The sequence below is a fragment of the Scyliorhinus canicula genome, chromosome 14 (genome assembly GCF_902713615.1).
Source record: "Scyliorhinus canicula chromosome 14, sScyCan1.1, whole genome shotgun sequence".
NCBI classification, from domain to species: Eukaryota; Metazoa; Chordata; class Chondrichthyes; order Carcharhiniformes; family Scyliorhinidae; genus Scyliorhinus; species Scyliorhinus canicula.
Window position 1 is genome coordinate 32,117,614 of NC_052159.1, and position 18,787 is coordinate 32,136,400.

Below are 18,787 nucleotides of genomic sequence, written 5' to 3' on the forward strand. Positions count from 1 at the left end.
GCAGGCTCACGTGACACCTTAAAGATAAATGAAATGTTGGGTCACGAAGGAACAGTGGTTGGTAAAATTGGATCCCGGGCAAAAAGGCTTGAAAAACACTGTTCGAGAGGCTTTGTCCAGGTGTCCACTTGAGGCAAAGATGAGAGAACAATTAATCCTGGCTGCTAGCCCAGTGATAGCTTCAAACTCCATCACGAGATACAAAAGACTGCTTTGATTAACCAGCCAGGACTAAGATAGGAATCTTCTAATATTTAAATTACTCCTTCCCCACAATTTTAAATGGGGTCCACTTCCTTTTCTGCAGATGGTCAGATGTCCCGTTGCACCGTATGTTGGAGCAGAGGTACGGGTATTTCAGGTCCACTGTTTTTGGAAAAACTAATTTTGAAATTAGTTTTGGGAGATCTTACAGTGAGTTTTACTTCACAAATGGGGTGGAATTCTTGGATCGGACCCTGGGGGGTGCCCCCACGGTGGCCTGGCCCGCGATCAGGGCCCACCGATCGGCAGGTAGGCCAGTGCCTTTTTCTTCCGCCGCCACCACAGCCTCCACCATGGCGGAAGCGGAAGAGACCCCCTACCGCGCATGCGCTGGTGGTGACGTCAGCGGCCGCTGACGCACCGGCGCATGCGCGAACCGGCGAAGGCCTTTCGGCCAGCCCCGAAGCCGGCCGGCTGGCGTCAAAGGCTGTTGGCACCGGTTTTGCTGCCAGTCGGCGTGGCGCCAACCACTCCGACGCGGGCCTAGCCCCTAAAGGTGCGGAGAATTCCTAGCCCCTAAAGGTGCGCCACTCCGCTACGCCGGGACCCCCTGCCCCGCCGGGTAGGGGAGAATCCCGGCCATGATGTCCTATTGGAGTAAAATAATATGTCTTCAACATACAAGTAAAACCTCTATTTAATTAGCTTTCAGCAGGTCAAAGTAAAATCACATACCAGGAATGTTTTTTTCCCAAAATATACTTTATTCATAAATTTTGTGAAGGGATGTTACAATACAATTCACTGCAACAGTCTTGGGTGCCTCACACCACCTACAATGTAGTTTACATCTCCATTTACATGGTCTGTGAACGTTTTCTGGTACATCCAGCCCAGCGGTTCTTGCTCTTTGCAGTACGATGGTGGGATGGCCCAAATCTGTGGACTCTCACCCCTGAATCTTAGTGATGGCTGGACCAAGCTTCCATGCACCCCCAAAACATGTAGTCCTGGAACCTTGGAATGAGTCAGCCTGCAACACTCAGTGATGGACAGCTCCTTGCACTGGAAGGCTAGCAAGCTTCGGCCAGACCAAAGAGGACCTTTCGCCGAGTTGGTTGTCTTCCAGTAACACTTGATGTTTGTCTTGTTCCCTAGGAAAAGTCTGTAGATGTGTACATTTGTTACTTGCAGCATTCCATGCAAATACACTGCCTGGAGCTGCAGGTGGCAACCCTACTACAGATGCAAGATTGAAAGAAAACAGAAACTTCAAACTGTCTGCTTGCAGCTTTCTTCCCTTAGGCACAGGGGAGACCAATTTTTATTTTTGTTCACTTTAATATGATATTGGAAGTATGTTGCCATGAAACTCTGTTGCACGTCTAAGATCTTGTGTGCCACGACAAAATCTTTAAAAATCCATTGTTAGTGGTACAGCAGAGAATTACAGCAATATTACTAATAGAGGATTAGCATGTGGCATATAGTTTCCTTGCCACTAAATAGTGTTAACTTTTTTTCCCTTTTAAAAAAAATTTTGAAGACCCAATTATTTTTTTTTCCAACTTAAGGGGAAATTTACCGTGAGGGTGGCGCAGTGGTTAGCACTGCAGTCTCACGGCGCCGAGGTCCCAGGTTCGATCCCGGCTCCGGGTCACTGTGTGGAGTTTGCACATTCTCCCCGTGTTTGCGTGGGTTTCACCTTCACAACCCAAAGATGTGCAGGTTGGTGGATTGAACATTCTAAATTGCCCCTGAATTGGAAAAAATGAATTGGGTACTCTAAATTTATTTAAAAAATTTTTTTGAAAATTACCGTGGCCAATCCACCTAACCTGCACATCTTTGGGTTGTGGGGTTGAGGCCCACACAGACACGGGAAGAATGTGCAAACTTCATACAGTCAGTGACCCGGGGCCGGGATCGAACCCGGGTACTCAGCGCCAGAGGCAGCAGGGCTAACCACCGTGCCGCCCCACTAAGCAGTGTTAACATCAAATGCTGATAGTATTTGGAGATGATGATCTCAAAATGAAATGTAATACCGTTTATTTTTAAATGCCCTTTCAGACTATTGTTATTTATGATATAATTATAGATTGGTTGTGTGTGAAGCGCAAGCATGGGTATAGATGTTATATGTTTTATCTCCAACTTCCATAGCAGCATGGCAGTTTTTGCATTGTAAACACACAAAAATCTATTTATTGGTGCATCGATCACCGTTTTATGATGATGCAAACAAATAAGGAAATTGATTTTGCTGAAAACAAAGAGCATGTATTATAGATAGCTATACTATCTTTCCCTAAAGCACTTCATAAAATAAAACATTTTAGCGCCCCAATTCTTTTGTTCCAATTAAGGACAATATAAGTGGCCAATCCACCTATCCTGCACATCTTTGGGTTGTGCGAATGAGACCCACGCAGACGTGGGGAGAATGTGTAAACTCCACACGGACAGTGACCCAGGGCCGGGATTCGAACCCGGGTCCTTGGCGCCCTGAGGCAGCAGTGCTAACCACTGCACCACTGTGCCGCCCCTCCTAAGGCACTTTGTAAAAAGGTCCTTAATGGGCGATTGGGTGGCATTTGGGTTGTGTGTTAAATGCGTATCAACGGATCTGACATTGAAGAGAGGCAAAAACGTCCTTAATTTTGAAATCATGAAATTGAATTTGTACGTGTTCTGAATGTAGCATAGGTTTCATGGATGGATTTAACTCTAAATCTGGAACACTGAATTTCTCTCTAAATCACTGTGCGACTGGCATTACTGTCTCTGATTGCACAATCCAGTTGCATCTTCCTTTCAGTTTAGAGGTTTTTTTTACTGTAAGTCATTCAGTATGGACTGTGCACCTAAATTATAGCAATTCCACGAGAGCTCAGGTAATATTTCAGAGGTTGAGCCACATTTTCCTAAATTTACAAATATTAGTGTCTGAACTGCACACCTACAACAGTCTGCACACCGACAACAGTGTGAAGTGCACTGCTTCTGCGTGACGAGTGGTGGAAAGTCCTGATGGGATTTGCAACAGTGTCTTACTAAAGGTGGAGTCAGGGATATTAGTGACAATTGGGTGGGGGGGGGGGGGCGCAGCTTTTTGCACGCTGGGGTCTTGTTAAAGATTAGTTTGAAGAAATTCATACAGAATTAAAAGGTTAGGCGGCACGGTAGCGCAGTGGTTTGACCCTGGCCCCGGGTCACTGTCCGTGTGGAGTTTGCACATTCTCCTCGTGTCTGTGTGGGTCTCATCCCCGGGCTAGGTGGATAGACCACATTAAATTGCCCCTTAATTAAAAAAATTATAATTGGGTGCTCTAAATTAAAAAAAATAATAATCAAAAGGATAAACAAAAGTATGAGAGAGGAACTCAGTCACACCTGCTATTAGTCAGATGAGCGAAGAACAAGATTTCAAAGTATCACCACAACCCTTGCGGGAATGAATAGCACAGAGCAGAGTTTTCTGATGCATGGTGTAATTGTAAGGTACCTCACAAAGGAGCATAACAAGATTTTATATGGTGCCTTTAATGTAAAAAAATCACTTCAAGGCACTTCGCAGAAGTATAATCAGACTAAAATGAACGTTGAGAAAGGAATACCGGCAGTATTACTAAAGATTTAGCCAAAGAGTTGGGTTTTAAAGAGGATCTTAAAGGAGAAGCAGATGATGCAGCTGATGGGGAAGAAATTCCAGAGATTGGGGCTAGATAAATGAAGGTCCACCTGGAAAGGGAGCGGGGATAAGAAAGCATAGGAATGGAGAGTGTAAGTGGTGGGGGGGGATGTTACAGAAATATTGGAGACTTGAGGCCTAAAAAGGATTTAAATGTGAGGATAATTTGGGAGTTAGGGAGCCGAGGTAGGTCAGGAAGTACAGGGTTCCAGATAAGTGGATATTGTTGTGGGCCAGGATGCATTCAGAAGAGTTTTGTGTGAGCTGAAACTTCTGGAAGGTGGTAAATCAGGCCAGAAGAGGTAACAAATGCATTGATGAAGCAGCAGAGCCCAACAACAGGTTCAGCTACCTAGGTGCGATGGAGGAGCAGTGTGTGATGTGGTTCGGGCTGAGCTGGTAATCTGTGACTGAGGTAGACCATTTCATCCAACAGTGTGTGTAAGAACTATCAACCATCCATGCAGCATGATTGACAGTAAAGATCACCATCATGGACATTTTGCACAGGTGACTGCAGTAGATATAGTGCCATTTTTGCCTTCCACCACAGCATGAAGAGGTAGCTGAAATGACAAGTCTGCCTCACCTACATATATTTCAACTGCAGAGATATCTGACAGTGTACTCATATAGAAAATCGTCTGCCGACCAACAATCCACTGACTACCTAAATTGGAAGAGCTATTTTGCCAGCATACAAAAAACATGTGACCATTCAATCACCGTTTCCACGGGGATGTCTGCGAAACTTTCATTGGGTGGTAATAAAATGTGATACAGTTCTTTTGAAGGAGAATGAGGGATAAACATCAGAGCCCAACAGAAAAAGACACAATGAGGCACGTAAGGAAGAAGGGCGCTCTCTTTCAGTTTACAATTGGGTGTTAAGGCAAGCTTTCAGATGCTTAGTCTGGTCAAGGGACATTACAGTATGCACTAGAAAGGATCATCAAAAGTTTAGCAGTCTGGTACACCGTGGGTGGGATTCTCTCAGTCCAGGTCGGGCCGGAGAATCGTAAGGCCGGGCGCGAATCGCGCGATGCCGCCCCGACACCGGTCCACTCGCCGATTCTCTGCCCGGGACGGGCCGAGCGGCCGTAAAAATAATCTGAGTCTCGTCGGCGCCGTCCACGTGTGGTCTTACCCGGCGGGACCTCGGCGTGCATCCATCCGGGGGCAGCCTGGTGGGGAGGGGGCCTCCGCTGTGGCCTGGCCCGCGATCGGGGCCTACCAATTGGCGGGCCGGCCTCTCGGGCTGGGGGCCTCTTTTTGCTCTGCGCCGGCCCCTGTAGCCCTACGCCATTTGCGTCGGGGCCCGCGCGAAGAAGGGAGCCACCGTGCATGCGCGCAGGTCGCACTGCGTGTGCGCGCATTGGCGCCGGTCGCACTGCGCATGCGCAGACTCGCGCCGCCCATCTGATGCCGTTATCGGCAGCTGGAGTGGCGTGGGTCGCTCCAGTGCCATGCTGGCACTACCTGTAAGGGTCAGAATCGCTGCTCCTGAGGCCATGTTGATGCTGTTGTGAAACGCGATAGCGTTTACGACGACGTCAACACTTAGTCTCATGATGAGAGAATCCCGACCAGTATCTCCATTGACAGAGGTCACACCATGGTGTAGCAATTGCAGGAAGGTATTGTACATCAGTTAGGCGAATAAACTGAATGAGCCAATTATGCTTATTGCCTGATTTTATTTCATGAGAGCTTTATCACTATTCCTTTCTTTTAGAGATTCATATATAAAATATAAACTTTGCTTGTACTTCAACACAGTGAAAAAGTAATAAACTATCCAGATATATAGAAAGGAAACTGATTTCTAACACTATTGAAGTGCAGATTCTCAGGATGTTTTCTGATGTGTTCCTTTTGAACCATGTGCCATTTTACATTTATTTTGTGTATGTATCCAAAGTGCTTCCTTATCTAATAGGTTGGCAATGACGAGTGTTTACTCTCTCAGAACATTTCTTGGACGATCATCTGTCGAGGTACTGCATTGTCACACCAAAACAAACAGGACACAACCAGGACAACCAGTTTAAGCTAAGGGGGATTACAGAAGTGTTGGAAGAGACATCAGCCTGAATTTTACCCGCCCCATGGATGCTGCCCTGGAAGCGGGATTGGGGAAGTGGAAAGTTAGGTCGAGATGTGTTCCCACCTCTGGGAGATGTTCACAGAGGCAGGCAAACCTGTTGGAGCAGCTGCCCACCTGTTTGCCTGGGATAGCCAATCAATGTATTTAAAACGGTCGCTAAACCTTAATTGTGCGCAGCACTAACATTTTATGGAAGACGCACCGGTCCCACGCCATTTCATGAGCCCAGCAATCCAATGCCGGCCAAAGGACATCAGAAGTGGCTGTCTGTACCATTACCACTGAACTGCAAAGCTGAAACTGGCAGAGCTGTGGCCAAAGTATTACTGGTTTCCCCCTCCACACTGATTAGCCTGGAACCTCTTAATTATTTGGAGCCCTTTCGACAGTGCCTTCATTTTGAAGCATCCTCGCGCTTTCCATCTACCTCCATGCCCACCTCCCCCAGATCTATTAGCCCTCCCATTGGGCTACCCTCTGCTCTTAATTGGATGGTGAATGCAAAGGCAGCCTGTTAATTAGCCACCTCTTGCAGGTTGCACTACAAGGCACACGCCCAACAAGAGAGCTGTCGCAAATGGCCCCCACACCTGAAAACTTTTAAATTGAAGAGAATTCCTACCATCTGGTCCAAAAACAATTAATTATCACAATTAAGTGTTTGCCATATCGATCCCAGTTGGTTAAGGAGGGTAAAAGCTTGTCTGACCTCGAAAGGAAGCCTATCAATTTTTATAGTAAGTTAATGGGGAAAAAAAAATCATCCCCAAAAATATGACAGTGGTACTCAAGAATAGCTCAGCTGAGCTAGATTTTTATCAGTAGGAAAGAGAATGTCAAAACAAGGTGGTATAACGCGAGTACCGAGAATTCATTGGAAAAAAAAGTATTTTTTATTTACATGACTGATCGTTGTTATTTTGAAGAAGACCTACTTCAAGATTTGCTTCAAAATAACAAAGTCAAAATTTTTCAAAACGAATTAAGGTGCGCACAAAAATGTGAGATAAAAGAAAGTCTTGAATTTTGTAGGTGTTGCCCAGTCTATGAGTAAGGGAGTGTCATGTTCTGTTCAATCTTCTAATGCAATATTGTTTTAGTCATTTTCTTCCCTCATTTGGTTCTTTGGAACATTGTGGGACTTTTAGAAAGGTTATTTTAAGCAGCAGTTCATTTTTTCACGATTAGACTTCTGCAATCCATTGCAGAATTTAGCTTAGGCTAGTCGGGACCCATACGATGATGTAATAGGTGGGAACCATTTAGGACACCCCAATGTCCTTGAGGGAGCTTTGCCTGTGATGTCTTCATTTTACAGTGAATACTATTACCATATTTTGAATCTTGGGGGATAATCTTTTTAAAAGTCAACTAACTTATTATGAAAATTGATGATCTTCCTTACTAGGTTAGACGAGTTCTTATCCTCCTTAACAGCTTGTAATCATACTTTGCAAATTACATCGATCGGCTGATACTTAGTAACAAAATCATGAGTGCATTCAGGCAAGCTTTGTGAGCAGAGAGACTCATCAATCCTTAATGACACCAAGACAAATTATTTTATTTACTCCACACTTAATGTACAATTTTATATTTTAAAAAAGTAGTTGTGTTTCAACAATGTGAAGATATAGTCGTTTTGTTCGTTCCAGGTTACATAGACCAGTACAGCACAATACAGGTCCTTCGGCCCACGATGTTGTGCTGACCATTTATCCTAATCCAAGATCAATCAAACCTACACCCCTTCAATTTACTGCTGTCCATGTGCCTGTCCAAGAGTCGCTTAAATGTCCCTAATGACTCTGACTCCACCACCTCCACTGGCAGTGCATTCCACACACCCACCACTCTCTGTGTAAAGAACCTACCTCTGACATCTTCTCTATACCTTCCTCCAATCACCTTAAAATTATATCCCCTCGTGACAGCCATTTCCGCCCTGGGGAAAAGTCTCTGGCTATCCACTCTATCCATGCCTCTATTCACCTTGTACACCTCTATCAAGCCACCTCTTTTCCTTCTTCGCTCCAGTGAGAAAAGCCCTAGCTCCCTCAACCTTTCACGTGATCTAAATTCAAATACAGAGTAAGAGTTTCATTCAATTTAATCTCATCAGGATTCTGGAACTACCGCTAATAAGAGCAGCATATTTGTGGCTAGTGAATGGCAGTATTATTACATAATTTCTCTGACTGTCATCAACAAAGGCCACACGTGGAATCGTAAGAAAGGCCTACTAGTAATGATTTTCTTTGATGCCAATTTGGCCTTCAGTTTGCAGGATTTAATAACATTCAGTGAATTTTTGCGGGAAATTAGTTAAGATCTGTTGTGTATCTTTGGACCAGCCGTGGGGAACAAAGTTCTATTGCGTTCATAGTATTTTTAATTCGTCAGAGAATATGTTGAAAATGTAACAGTTCTGGGCACCCCATGATAGGAAGGATACAGTGAAGAATTCCTGGATTGTTTCCAGGAATGTGATTTTGATGTTACGAGGAAAGACATGAAAAACTGAGACTTTTTCCACCACCGCACAGATGGTTAAGGGAAAAATCTGAGAGAGGCTTTCAAGATTATGAGCATTGGCTCTGGATTGTCACTGGAGGAATTTATTATAATAATCTTTATTAGTGTCACAAGTAGGCTTACTGCAATGAAGTTATTGTGAAAATCCCCTAGTTGCCACACTACAGTGCCTGTTCAGGTACACTGAGGGAGAATTCAGAATGTCCAATTCACCTAACAAGCACGTCTTTCGGAACTTGTGGGATGAAACCCAAGCAGACCCGGGGAGAACGTGCAGACTTCACACAGACAGTGACCCAAGCCGGGAATCGAACCCGCTGTGAGGCAACAGTGCTACTGTGCCCCGGTGTACATCAATAGAAATAAATGGCCCGATTTTAACTTCAGCCAGGAAATTGGGGTATCGGGGGATGGGGGTGCCAGTGTGAAATTAATCTGACTGGCCCGCTGGACGATTTTGACTACCAGGCCTCATTTGAATGCCTGGTTCCTGCAGAAGTGACAGCAAAGTCAGTGGGTAAAAGTAGAACTGGAATTGCAACAAGAAAAGAACCATGAGTTTTAACTCTGGGGCATCTCTTGTCCTAAAATGCCAATAAGAGAATTGTGGGTGCTCAAGGATTGCCAGAATTCATTTTGCCACTACTTTGATTCAGTATTTTTATGCGGCTATTTTAAAAGATGTTTTTATTTTACTGCATGATTTGGATGTTCATTCCCTCAGAAAAGCTTGTCATCATACCAGATAGAGACAGTGGTCGGGATTCTCTGAAATCCCGGCCATGTGTTGACGCTGGCGTCAAAACCGGCGCAAGCGACACCGGCATCACCGAGCCTCCAGGCTCAGTTATTCTCCCTTTCCTCTGGGGCTAGAACTTTGCTGGAGTGCTGTGCGCTGTTCCGGAGCCGAAAGCCGGCCCTATACGGCCGGCACGAGTCCACGGCCGTCTCCACGCTGGCCCCGGGCAACATGGCGGAGCCCTATTGGGGCCCAGCGCAGAGGTTCATAGCCCCCCCCCCCCCGGAATGAGCCCGCCCACCGATCGGTAGCCCCCGATTGCGGGCCTGGCCATCATGGAGGCCCCCGCTGCCAGAACGGCGAGTTCCCGCAGGGTAGGATCATATGTGAATGACGCCGGCAGAACTCGGCCCGTTGAGTGCGGAGGATCGCTGCGGCCGCTTTCAATGGCCCCAACCGGCGACGCGAATAGCGCTGATTCTCCGGTCGCCGCAGAATCGTCGGCACGGCGTTGGAGCGGTGTGGTGGGATTCGTACCCCCCCCCCCCAAGCAATTTTCCGACCCGGTGCGGGCTCAGAGAATCCCGCCCAGTATCTGGGATTATTTCAGACTTAAACTAATGAAAAAAAAGAGCATTGCTGTGTGAGCTGGAAAAGCTAAAAGAATAAGCTGACTTAATAGTACTTCACAAAAATATTTTCCATTCATTATTATTATTTGTGGCGACTTTAGCACTGGCCTGCTACTTCCCAAACCAATCGATTTAAGATCAACCACAATAAAAGGTGTTTTAACCACCTGCCCGTTCTCGTCAGCCTCCTAAACGCCACTTTCTAACCAAAGTTCCGTTTCCCATCCCACACCCAGCCCAGCTCACCTATCACTCCTATGATTGCTGACCTACAAAGTTCCCTGTTCCTCAATTTCTTAAACTTTAAAATTTCACGTTTGTGTTTACAGTCCTTCATGGCCTTCCCCCACCCTATCACTGGAACTTACTCCGCTTATAAAATCCATTTCCCTGGATTCTCCTTCTCCCCGACTCTCTTGCCTCTTGCACATTCCTCTCCTTTCACCCCATCATTGGGGGATTCTACGGATCATACCGTCAACTGTTTCAGGTGTGCCATTGAATTCTCTATCTAAACCCTTCTGTCTCACCAGCCCCATTAAAATTCTCCTTAAATTCCCACATCCCTCACCACCCTCCTAATATTTCCTCCTCTGGCTTTGGTATTCAGTTTTTCCTTGTGCCTCAGAAAAAACCCAGCCATGTTTCTTTCGACATTGAGGATGCAATATAATGCAAATCATTGTGGTTTTCCAATGCAAACTTACTCTGGATTAAATTTTAGCCCAAGATTTCTATCTAGGCTCCATCGCAAGTAATCTTCCCTGGATCAGAAGGTTATGTCTACCAGGCATACTCCAGAGATTGAGTGCGTAACTTAGGTTGACTGTTGCAGGTTCACTTCTATTGGGTGATACATTAATTGGAGACCCATTTGCCATCTTAGATGGATATAAACGATTCAACTGCACTATTTGAATACAAGATGAGCTCTCCTGCTATATTGGCAGATGTATGACACTATTTGAAGACAAGAGGAGCTCTCCTGCTCCATTGGCAGATGTTTATTTCTCAATCAACACCACTAAAAACAGATATATACCTCATTGATGTTTGTGGGATCTCGGAAATGTAAAAAAAATGGCTGCATTGTTTCTCTATTTACAATAGCGATGGCATTTTATAAAGTATTTAATTGGCAGTCTTAATACTTTAGCATGCTCGGAAATGTACAATGCAAGTTTGTACTTTTTTCTTCGCGTGAAAGTGGATTACAAAAAAATGTAAAAAGCTCTTGTTGAAGCCAGTAACATCGCCTCTGTTTGCGCATGCAGCAGTTGAGCTAGTTGGTACTTTTTGATGGTATCTTTTGTTTCTCACATGCACCTCTATATAATCCTACCATTTTCCCCTGAAAATGTATTCTTTGTTGTGGTCCAATACCAGGAGCTGTGTTATGGTGTTCAGCATAATTATCATACTTGTGGTTTACGGTTATCATGATAAGGAAAAAATAGATGGTTTCCACTTCACATTGTGGTTTATCAGCATATGACACCTCAGTTGCAGGGAAACTTTATGATATCTTGGAAACTACAATTTGAAAGACAGTTCTTAATCATATATAGCTGCATACTGTAATATGAATAAAAGTTTCCTGTAAATTGCAAATACATTGGCATTTCAGTTTTATGCAAAGTATTTTACTGAACCAGCTATCAAAGTGAATTAGAGTCTGTGTTACGGACTCTGCCTATTAAAGAAGATTAAGCACAATAGTGATAAACTAGTCGTCTGGTTCAGTCTCTTCCTGCACCACCCTCTATTCCTTGTTGTTTTATGTTTCCTGTTCTACATGTTTAATCAAAATATGGGTGTTAACCATGACTTGGTAAGGAAAGAAAACACTTCATTGTGCTCTAATTGTGGCCTTGGGATGTCCCAAAGCAGTTCACAACCAACAAATTACAGTGACTGTTGTTATGTGAGTATACAGGGGCAGCACGGTGGCACAATGGCACGGTGGCATTGCTGCCTCATGACACCGAGGTCCCAGGTTCAATTCTGGCTCTGGGTCACTGTCCGTGTGGAGTTTGCACATTCTCCCCGTGTCTGTGTGGGTTTCACCTCCACAACCCAAAGATGTGCAGGTTAGGTGGATTGGCCATGCTAAATTGCCCCTTAATTGGAAAAAAATGAATTGGGTGCTCTAAATTTATATTAAAAAAATAAAAATGTGAGAGTACAGAAAGGTCAATTTCTACATTGAAATGTTCCACAAACACCAGATGAGATTGACTGGCCACTCACTGTGGTTTTGGTGGTGTTGGAAGGCTGTAGACCAGAATATGAGGAGAGCTGCTTAACCCTCTTCACAAACTGTCGTGGAATATTTAACATCCACCTGATGTGTCAAAAACCGGCAGATCTAGTTCGATACCTCATCCAAAATACAGATGACCCCTGACAATGCAGAACTTCCTTGATACTACTGTGAAATAGCAGGGTAGGATTATGTGCTAGCTTGCTTCCCACAATGGGGCTTCGACCCACTACCTCCTTACTCAGATGAATTTGTGAGCAAGCTGGAATTTAAAAGCCAATTTTCCATACGTATTACCATGACATAGGAGTGCATAGGGTTCGCCCTTTAACTTGTCATTAAAACATAAGCATTGGCTCAAGTATTCCATGGTGAAATTTTAAGACCCATGTTTTGCCTTCAAAAAGGACATCAGTTCATTTCTCCCCTAGATTTCCCCCTGCTGGTTTTTGACCAAATTTCAAATACTGCTTTAAAAAAAATAAATTTGGAGCACACAATTAACTTTTTTTTTCAATTAAGGGTCAATTTAGCGTGGCCAATCCACCTACCCTACACATCTTTGGGTTGTGGGGGTGAAACCCACACAGACACGGGGAGAATGTGCCTAATGCTGCTTTTGTGAAGACAAATGTGTGAACAGGTTTCAACATGCTGTGTTCATAATGTTAAATTCTTTATATAACAATCATTACCCCACTACCGTCATGCATTTCTCCAGACTTGTTCTTGGAGCATGCTACTGCAAGGACTGGCCATTCTTCTGATAGCGTACACAGACGGCCATTCCTCAACTGCAGACCTGACCAGCTGAATGTAAATAAGGCCCTTTGTCCACTGGAAGCTCTCTGCAAAAGCAGTCTGGATGGTGGCGTTATACTTTCTAACATGGAGTGATATTCCTTGTTAAAGGCAATAATTCGTCCTGAAGGAACTTTTAAGAAAAATAGCATTTTCGATGCTCAGTTTGGTTTAATGTACTTCTTATCATGTCTGTTCCTGTCTCCCTTCAAATCAGCCAGAGTGATGGGCATAATAAGTCTCTAATATCCCTCGCTTTCGGGTGGGCAGACTGAGAGTTTTGTAGATGCGAGGAAAATGTGCCACCTCAGTCTGTTCAGCCCTTTCTGCATGAGCTAGACATTCCATCTCATCTCCTGCTTGTGGTACCTTCTTCCCAAGTGCAAACTGGCTGCTGTGTTTACCCACTTTAACAACAGTGCCCTTGCTTCAAGGACAGCAGGAGCGAACATACCTGCTGCAGAGATGATGTTTTCAGTATAAATTGTGGGTATCGTGGCTGACTCTTAAGCAAAGTGTAATAGCGGGCATGTAAAATTACTATATTGTATTGAAACTAGCGCAGTGTATTCCGAGAACATTGTGAACCTGAGTGAAGTGCTGAGGATGGTAATGGTCAGAATAATTTGAGGGAATTAAATAGGTTATCGCAAGAAGCAATGTGGCCTGTGACAACATTGGATTTATTAAACTGAGATAAATTACATAATATACAAATTATATAATATATAATATGCCACCAATGCATTTCACTGATAATCATGACATTGTACCTTTCTGTGTGTAAATTTGATGTTGGGTCTTGCACATCACTTCGCTTTAATCCGTTTGAAAATTTAGTGCAGCCTGTCGGTGACATTTGACAATAGGATTGACTTGTGCTGTGATAACTATGGGTTAATTAGGGACTACACGGTTTGCTAGTGTGGTCAGGGTATAGCTATATAGTATTTAAATGTTTGGGGTTAAGAATCTCATGTTCTCGGAGTAAATAGGAAGTGGTTTAAGTACAGTGTTACACTTGGAGCAGAATTATGCTGAGATCAGGTATGTGTGTAACTGGAATCAAATGTATTCAGAAACCAGCAGAATAATGTGTGTCACAAAGATGGCCTCAAATCATTTGCAACAGAAGATGGGAAGGTCGAAGGCTCATTTTATGGCAGTGTAAATCCTTCCTCTACTTATACTTTCTTGGAATAATAAAGCTCATATATTCTCTCCCAAGTCTGTAGCCATCTTTGTTTCTTGTTTAACCAGCTAGGCAGGGCTTAGTGGAATGAAAACTGATCTTTTTTTTTGCAGCATTTCCCATCCCATCCCCCCCAGCCACCCTGTGTTGTGCTGTGAATAATGCTGCAAGAGAGGCGCGCCAGGACAAAAATGGCTGTGGTTGCTACCTGTTTGTGGTTGATTGGTTGTTTTTCCTCCTGATTGCTGCAGGCACGGAAGAGAACACAGCCGCTTATCAAGCACTTCAAATCTAGTTTGTTCAGTGTAGCAGCCCAAGAGAAAATGGCTGCTGTCTGCCTTGTTTGCAAATCCTGTCATAGGCTGACTGCTCAGGAGAAAATGAGACTTTGATCATGCAATAGTCTGCATGTGGATTCCCTTGTCTTATAAATGAAACGTACAGAACCCTGACCTGCCACTACAAAATGGTTTGGATAGCTGTTTGGATCACGCTGTTAATCGAATTTAGGTAAAAAAATAAATGCCTCTTGTTTGAAACGTGCTGTAATTCAAATTTAGGTAAAATAAATGCCGAAAAAGGAAGAGTTAGAAATGAAATTGTGCTGCCAAATGGTTTGCTATAAGTGAATTGTGTGGGTACGGTAAATATATATTTTCTTCAGTTTTTTAGTTTAATTTGTAAATCAATCAAATGAATTTTGGCGAGGAAACATTTTGAATACTAGCATCCTTGATCTGGTTAGACTTTAACATTCACGGGTTTAGTGTTTTCCCCCCCTTGAAATGTATTAGTTCTGTAGGATTATGTGTTAACCCCGAAGGGGGAGTTGTTCCCATAGTGAATGCGCACTATTGAAGCATTAAAAGAGACCTGTGAAATGAGATGATGCCACGTCACCATTATGAATATCAGTTCTTATATTTATCAAGAATCTCACTCCAGGGGTGGTCCCTGCCACAGTACCAAAACAGCTTGTATCAAAGTCACAAATGACATCGTGTGTGACTGTGGCAGTAGTAAACCATCCCAGCTCAACCATCTCAATCTGACTGCAGCCGTTGGTACGTTGACTGCTCCACTCTCCTTCAATCCCCCTCCAACCATCATCCGATTGCACTTGCTTAGTTCCATTCTTACCTATCCAGTCGTAGAAAGATGATGCCAGGGTGGCATGTAGCACAGTGGTTAGCACTGGGACTTTGGCATTGAGGACCCGGGTTTGAATTCCGGCTCTGGGTCACTGTCCGTGTGGAGTTTGCACATTCTCCTCATGTCTGTGTGGGTTTCACCCCCACAACCTAAAGATGTGCAGGTTAGGTGGATTGGCCATGCTAAATTGCCCCTTAATTGGGAAAAAAAAATAATTGGGTATTCTAAATTAAAAAAAAAGAGAGGCAATGCAATGCATTGGTTTCTTTTTTCCCCAATTCCAGGCTGTTACCCTGGCAGCCTCCAAGGATTTGGGTAGCACGGTAGCACAGTGGTTAGCACAGTTGCTTTCACAGCTCCAGAGACCCGGTTCGATTCCCAGCTTGGATCACTGTGCGGAGACTGCATGTTCTCCCTGTGTCTGCGTGGGTTTCCTCCGGATGCTCCAGTTTCCTCCCGCAGTCCAAAGATGTGCAGGTTAGGTGGATTGGCCATAATAATTTGCCCTTAGTGTCCAAAAAAGGTGAGGTGGGATTATTGGGTTACGGTGATAGGGGGGAGGTGTGTGCTTTAAGTAGGGTGCTCTTTCCAAGGGTCGGTGCAGACCAATGGGCTGAATGGTCTCCTGCACTGTAAATTCTATGATTCTTGATTTACCCTTGGGCCTCTTATATTTTTCACCCACATACTGCTACTTGGCAACAGTGTACAAAAACACATTGTCAGTTTGTACACTTATTCTGACAGTACCCCATTTTACTCTCTTGACCCCTACCCCATGTCTGAATCTGACTGCTTATCCAACATCTGAAATTCCCCCCAATTAAATATTGGGAAGACAGAAACTGTTGTCTTTGGTCTCCACTACTAACTCCTTTCCCTCACCACTTACTCCAGCTCGGTAAAAGGATCAATTAGAACTGAAACGTTGGGTTGGGGGGAGAAGAAATTCAGGGGCATGGTTAACTCTGTCACTGTAGTTGGTTGGGTCCTGATAGAGCCAACATGGTCATTGCACTGAGACCGTGGCACCCTTTATAAATGGCGTCCCACACAGAAAATACCACCCCCTCCCCTCCCTCTCACATGCACACGCGCGCGCGTATCAAGGCCTCACCACCACCATGTAAATCAGGGGAACTGTGCCTCCTTCCCCAAACAGGCATTCAGCATTGGGTCTCTCATATCGCTGCCCCCCCCCCACCCCACTCCACCCCACCCCACCCCACCCCACCCCACCCCCAACAACCACAAGCGCATCCCCAGCAAACATAACACAAGTTCTGCAGGGGTCTGTCCCTGGCACAGGTTGGCATTGCCAGATTCTCATTTTTCAGAACGAGGTATGAATATTCAATGAGCGGAGGGGGAAATCCTGTGGTGGTTACCGGTGGGGGGGGGGGGGGGTGCTGCTTGATAAGTTTATTAAAATGTATTTAAGTGAGGTTCCCGCCCTTTCTAGATGTGAATCACGGTTATATCACTGGCGAGGGGAGCGGAAAATCGAAGGAGACGGCCTTGCCCCGAGAATCGTGTTTTCCGATTCTCGTGGGATTTTCCGTCCGCAGCACTGTTCCCACTGATGGCTAACATGGGCTGAAAATCACCCCGTAAACTGTGGCTCTCCACAGCTGCTGCCAGACCTGCTGAGTTCACCCAGCTCTTTCTGTTTTCACTCCAACTCTCTCCCTAGCCATTGTCTGAGGCAGAAAAAAACCAGCTGCAACCGTAGCGTCATTTTTTACCCCCAGGTGAGCCTCTGACATAAATTGCACCACTTGCTCTTGCCTCAACTGACCACCTGCCGAAACCATGCATGCTTTTGTTACATCTAGGCTTGACCACCCCAATGCCTTCAGGCCATCTTCCACCCTCTGTAAACTTGTCATCAAAACCTCTACTGCAAAAATGAGACCATTTCATTCATCCATCACCGCTGTGCCACCTGCTGAAGCAACGGCAAGATTTTAAAATTTCCATCCTTGTTTTCGAATTCCTCCATGGTGACCGTCTCTTCCTACCTATGTAACGCCCTCCAACACTACAATCTTCTGAGTTAGCTGTGCTCTTCCAAGTCTGGTCTCATGCGCATCCATGCATTTAGTACACATGGTAGCCATGACATCAGCTACCAAGGCCCTAAGCTCTGGGATTCCCTTTTGAAATCACTCCATCTCTCTACCTCTCTCGCTTTAAGGCCCCTTTAAAATCTCATTTATTTGACGAGGCTATTTTGCCATCTGCCCTAATAGCTTCTTGCGTGACTTGGTGGCAGATATTGTTTGATAATGCTGGGTGGGTGGGGGGGGGGGGGGGGGGGGGGGGGGGGTTCCCTATATTAAAGGCACTACATAAATACAGGTTGTTATTGTTGATGTTGTGATATCCAAATATCCTGCTCAAGCTTTCTTATCTCCCACTGGTGTTGACTGTGATGGTAATTTCTTGTATTTGTTGTGCTGGAAAGAAAACAACAGATTGTAATGGAAGCAAGACTGTCCCAGCATCCATGCTGACAGTGAAGATCCTCTGGAAACTGGAGGGTCTTCACCACTAACATGAACTGTTGGTTTCTCCCCACCAACATATTCGTTTCTTGCCCGACCTGATTCTTGAAAGTCTCACAGACAGAAAGAGGAATACACAAAGGAAGGAGAGAAAAAAAATTAAACAAAAGATAGAGAGAATCATAATCATAGAATCCGTGCAGGGCAGAAGGAGGCCATTTGGCCCATCGAGTCCGCACGACGATCTGAAAGAGCACCCTACCCCTGTAACACCACCTAACCTTTGTACACCAAGGGGCAATTGATCCTGGCCAATCCACCTAACCTGCACATCTTTGGATTGTGGGAGGGAACTGGAGCACCTGGAGGAAACGCACGCAGACACGGGGAGAATCTGCAAACTCCGCAGTCACCCATGGCCAGAATCGAGCCCAGGTCCTTGGCTCTGTGAGGCAGCAGTGCTAAACACTGTGCCACCGTGTTGCCCACATGAACAAATGTATTAATGTCAGCTGGCCATCCTCTGTCGCCCATTTAACATCCTGTTGCTTGTTAGGATATTTATATGTTTGAAGAGACTTGATGGCTGTTTTACAGCTCACATCTGGCAAACTCTGAACCGTGATTTGTCCAACATCCTCCGCTCTGCTCACCATGCTCTCTGCTGCTACAAAATCTCTTCATTATGCTATGAAAGGGAGAGGGAGAGAAATAAATCATAAAGGAAAGACGCTCACAGTGCAGCTCACCATTCTTAACAACCAACATTCAAAGTGAGTGTTCAGAATGATTTGTTTCAGGTGAGGAGTTGACACAAAATACACAGCATATTGTCAGCATCGTGTCTAAACTGAACTAAACCATTTATTGTAGGATTTGGATCATATCAACTGATAAAGGATTAATCGCCTCATCAAAATCAATAAGTAAATTATACCCTACACTCTCCAGTAGTTTATAT

The 18,787-nt window shown here is 44.7% G+C and overlaps 1 protein-coding gene across 5 annotated transcripts in view; it reads left to right on the plus strand.

Annotated features, from left to right (window-relative positions):
• The window catches only part of LOC119977436 (F-box-like/WD repeat-containing protein TBL1X), a 418,532-nt gene that overhangs the window by 142,384 nt on the left and 257,361 nt on the right, over window positions 1-18,787 (plus strand). Inside the window, exon 1 of one of the 5 annotated variants that reach the window (XM_038818345.1) lies at window positions 14,423-14,677. The exons of 3 other annotated variants lie outside the window; for them this stretch is intronic. The gene's annotated coding sequence lies outside the window, so the exon portion shown is untranslated. Of the gene's footprint in view, window positions 1-14,422; window positions 14,678-18,787 lie in introns of those variants that run through there. One more of the 5 variants, XM_038818344.1, reaches the window with a different exon arrangement.